Source organism: Rhinoderma darwinii, chromosome 9, assembly GCF_050947455.1.
Source record: "Rhinoderma darwinii isolate aRhiDar2 chromosome 9, aRhiDar2.hap1, whole genome shotgun sequence".
Lineage (NCBI taxonomy): Eukaryota > Metazoa > Chordata > Amphibia > Anura > Rhinodermatidae > Rhinoderma > Rhinoderma darwinii.
In genome coordinates, this window is record NC_134695.1 from 7082086 (window position 1) to 7087344 (window position 5259).

At 40.2% G+C, this 5259-nt stretch overlaps 1 long non-coding RNA gene across 1 annotated transcript; it reads left to right on the forward strand.

Annotated features, from left to right (window-relative positions):
• The first annotated feature begins 627 nt into the window (after positions 1–627).
• On the forward strand, positions 628–5042 carry LOC142660578 (uncharacterized). The gene is made up of 3 exons (XR_012850529.1): positions 628–808; positions 1784–1913; positions 4695–5042. It is a non-coding gene; the product is annotated as an uncharacterized LOC142660578 (long non-coding RNA).
• The last annotated feature ends 217 nt before the right edge of the window (positions 5043–5259 follow it).

Here is a 5259-nt window from a genome sequence, read left to right on the forward strand (position 1 = left end):
AAGAATGCGAGTATGGTGGAATAAGGTGGCCCTTGAGCAATATCTAACCAAGGACCTAATCTCCAGAGGCTTGCGGGTCCAGGTTTTTCTCTCGTTTTCCTTTGATGATACCATGTTTCGATCTCGATGGGAAGAAGCATGTAAATCCTGCTCACGCACGTTTATTGAGCTTTTGATTGGGTGGGATAAGAAGCAGTTGGAGGAAATTGAAAAGCTGATATTACCTCTACAGGAGAAAGTCAAAATGGAACTTACTCCAGACCTCCTTGCCAAATTTGAACATGAATTAAGTATCGAATATACTAAATGGGAGAATGATATTAAAGAACTCAAGTCCAAGAAATTTCAACGGGACTTGATGGACTTTCAGGAACAGAGGGTGTACAAGTGGCAACAACGTGGCTCCTCCACTATGGCACGTTCCGAGTCCTTATCCTCATTGGATAGTGCAGCTTCTGGGACTTCACAAGTTAGTCAACCAATGAGAACCAGGAGATATGAAACCAGACGTACTCCAACAAAAATAAAATGTAATCCTTTCTATGAGAAAGCAGGAGGTGAATTGAAGGTAATTAACCTCTCTGACAGAATATTCACTCCTAGCCAAATTTCAGTGCTCTCCTTGGGGCTTACATTTTGCCCTGTATCGGGCTTTGATGACTTTACAGCCATCAAAGATGTGTTCCTGTTTGCACGTAAACTCATATACAAAAAGTATTTCTCTAAAAATGATCCTCATAATTTGTTTACAGCACAGGAGGAACTGGAAGCGGTCCGGGCGTTAGAATCTTTACTTCAGGAGCAGGAGGTTAGTAATGGCAGGTTTCCAGAAACCATTCGTCCAAAATCCACCACATTTCCACCTTTGTCATTGAATCCATCAGTGGAGATGTTTGTCAGAATGGTAGTGGACGAATTTCGCAAGTTGCCCCAGGAACGCAGCTACGATAATTATCATGGGCGCAACGCAAGGCGTTGCGTGAATTAAAGCAAATGAGGGGCATTGTGTTCAAACCAGCTGACAAGGGTGGAAATGTGGTGGTATGGCCTATTGAAATGTACGAATCTGAGGCATATCGACAACTACGGGATACAGACTGCTATATGCGTTTGACGGATAATCCCACCAACCGTTTTAAGGCCCAGCTTGATGCGATGTTGACCGAGGCTTGTGAAAATAACATCATCACTAAAAAAATGATGGGCTCATTGTAAAATTTCCCATCACTCCCACACTGTATCTTTTACCAAAAGTACATAAAGATCAAAATAAACCACCTGGACGTCCAATTGTGTCAGGATGCGGCAGTTTATGTGAATCGACTTGTCGATTCCTCGATGACTATCTTCGCCCTTGTGTTGAGAGTCTTTAATCTTATGTCAAGGACTCCACGGACGTATTGAAGTGTCTTGATGGGTGACTTTTGAGCAGGATATGTATTTGGTATCCTGCAATGTGGAATCCCTCTACACTTGTATCGATCACAAATTGGGGTTGCGTGCTATCCAATACTTCCTACGCTCATGTAACCATGACCATGAGTTGGTTCAATTTTTGATCCTTCTCATGCGTTTTGTCCTTGAGCACAATTACTTTGTGTCCAGGGACAAACATTATTTAAAACTTCGAGGGACAGCGATGGGTGCCACCTGTGCACCCTCATATGCAAACTTATTTCTAGGCTTCTGGGAACAGGAAACTGTACGGGAAGCCATGGACATGGTGTCTGGATGTGTTGTGGACTGGATGCGTTTCATCGATGACATCCTTTTTATCTGGCAGGGCACGCGTATAGAACTGGATCAGTTCTTATCCATTTTGAATACCATCACACAGAACATCAAACTAACAAGTGTGATTAGCCAAACAACCATGGAGTTTCTGGATATCAAAATGATAGTACAAGATACAGGTAAGCTGAGTACTAATATTTTTCGGAAGCCAACATCTGTAAACTCTCTCTTACATGCATCGTCGTTTCACCCTGCACATGTTATACGTGCTATCCCAATGGGCCAATTTTTAAGGGCAAAACGTGTATGTGACTCTGATTCTAATTTTGAGAAGGAGTCTCATTGTCTGAGGACCCGCTTTTTACAACGCGGGTATCCCAACTATGATATTGAGAAGGGATACCAGAGAGCATGCCACACTAACCGAAATAGTTTACTTACCCAACATAAACGTAAGAGTAAGGATGACATGGTGAAACTTATTACTCCCTATAATACACAATGGGGGAGATTAAAAAAGTTGTGACCCGTTTTTGCCAATATTACCCACTGACCCTGATCTAAAGAAATACTTACCTTCTAAGCCTCAACTTACAGCAAAAAGAAGTAAAACTGTGGGTGATCATGTGGTTCGGAGCCACTACAGTCCTCCCAATCCCAAGACTTATCTCTTTGGCACTAAAGGACCGACATGGGATCTTTCTCCTGTGGCCATTGCTCCATCTGCAGATTGATTGTAAGGACGGATACATTTTCTGACTCCGAAAATAACAACTGTTTTAAAATCGTACATTTTGTCAACTGCAGTACAACGGGGGTGGTCTACATGGCTACTTGTCCGTGTGGCCTCTCCTATGTAGGCATGACTGCAAGAGAATTGAAAATGAGAATCCAGGAACATGTCAGGGACATTAAAAAGGCTGGAACAATTTAGAGTAATAACTGGGATGAAATTGGTCAACTCAAATCCATCCCTAGACATTTCCGGGATTTTCAAAATAACAGATGGCAAGATCTGAAGGTTCATGGTATTGACAAAATAATCCTCGGATCGCGTGGAGGCGACACTTTTCGTAAATTAGAACGTATCGAATGCAAATGAATTACAAAACTGAAGACTAGCTCACCTCTGGGGCTAAATGAAAAAATGTCCTTTGCCTCCTTTCTGTAATTTGTCCAATGTTCCCATAACATCATTAGTTTTTAATTTGTATATATATACACTACCGTTCAAAAGTTTAGGGTCATTTTTTTCAAGAAAAGCACAGTTTTTTTCAATGAAGATAACATTAAATTAATCAGAAATACACTCTTTACATTGTTAATGTGCTAAATGACTATTCTAGCTGCAAACGTCTGGTTTTTAATGCAACCATTTTTAATGGAAATCAGCAACCATCACTCCAGTGTTCTAATGGTACATTGTGTTTGCTGACTGTGTTAGAAGGCTAATGGATGATTAGAAAACACTTGAAAATCCTTGTGCAATTATGTTAGCGCCGCTGTAAACAGTTTTGCTGTTTAGAGAAGCTATAAAACTGACCTTCCTTTGAGCTAGTTGAGAATCTGGAGCATTACATTTGTGGGTTCGATTAAACTCTCAAAATGGCTAGAAAAAGAGAGCTTTCATGTGAAACTCGACAGTCTATTCTTGTTCTTAGAAATGAAGGCCATTCCATGCGAGAAATTGCCAAGAAACTGAAGATTTCCTACAACGGTGTGTACTACTCCCTTCAGAGGACAGCACAAACAGGCTCTAACCAGAGTAGAAAGAGAAGTGGGAAGCCCCGCTGCACAACTGTGCAACAAGACAAGTACATTAGTTTGAGTCTCTAGTTTGAGAAATAGACGCCTCACAGGTCCTCAACTGGCAGCTTCATTAAATAGTACCCGCAAAATGCCAGTGTCAACGTCTACAGTGAAGAGGCGACTCCGGGATGCTGGCCTTCAGGGCAGAGTGGCAAAGAAAAACCCATATCTGAGACTGGCTAATAAAAGGAAAAGATTAATATGCGAAAAAGCACACCGACATTGGACAGAGGAAGATTGGAAAAAAGTGTTATGGACAGACGAATCGAAGTTTGAGGTGTTTGGATCACACAGAAGAACATTTGTGAGACGCAGAACAACTGAAAAGATGCTGGAAGAGTGCCTGACGCCATCTGTCAAGCATGGTGGAGGTAATATGATGGTCTGGGGTTGCTTTGGTGCTGGTAAAGTGGGAAATTTGCACAAGGTAAAAGGGATTTTGAATAAGGAAGGCTATCACTCCATTTTGCAACGCCATGCCATACCCTGAGGACAGCACTTGTTTGGAGCCAATTTCATCCTACAACAGGACAATGACCCAAAGCACACCTCCAAATTATGCAAGAACTATTTAGGGAAGAAGCAGGCAGCTGGTATTCTATCTGTAATGGAGTGGCCAGCGCAGTCACCAGATCTCAACCCCATAGAGCTGTTGTGTGAGCAGCTTGACCGTATGGTACGCAAGAAGTGCCCATCAAGTCAATCCAACTTGTGGGAGGGGCTTCTGGAAGCATGGGGTGAAATTTCTCCCGATTACCTCAGCAAATTAACAGCTAGAATGCCAAAGGTCTACAATGCTGTAATTGCTGCAAATGGAGAATTCTTTGATGAAAGCAAAGTTTGAAGGAGAAAATTATTATTTCATATAAAAATCATTATTTCTAACCTTGTTAATGTCTTGACTATATTTTATCGTCATTTTGCAACTCATTTGATAAATATAAGTGTGAGTTTTCATGGAAAACACAAAATTGTCTGGGTGACCCCAAACTTTTGAACGGTAGTGTATGCATTTAGTGTTATGACTGGTTTGGTTGATCTCCAGGTATATGTCCTAGAGTTTGCTGGCCTTTTGGTATTTGTACATTTCTGTACTGGTTGTCATATGCTTATTCGGGGTTTTTTTTGACATTTTTTTTCTATTTCCATAGGAGCTGTATTTACTATTATTACACTGCTAATTGGCTTATTGGAATTGTCAGGGATCATTACTATGTATCAATTTACAGAGGTGGTTATTCGGTGTGAAATACGGACCTGACAGAATAACAGGATTCAGAGTGGCATATAGCATATGTTTGAATATTCTCTTTTTGAAGCCATCAATTGGCATGTGTAGTATAACTGTTGTTCCATACTACTTGTAGCTTTTTCAAGGGGTATCCAGTTGATCTTTTTTTATATGCCTGTCTTACACTATGTTTATTACACAACATGTCGTGTTCGACAGTACATATCACCTTTTACATATTTTTTCCTTATTTTTGTACACATATGTATTTTCATTGCACACTATTGATATGTTTTTCATATCTCTATATGTTCAACTACACATTTCATCAGTACATATGTTTGTTACAACATTACATTTCGTTGGATGTGTTTTGGAATGTATTAATAATAAAATATATTTATTTTCTAGGTGCGTCTTAGTTACGTGTGCTTCACTCTATTTTCTTTTATTAGTTTATTATAATAAATTATTTATTCACCATT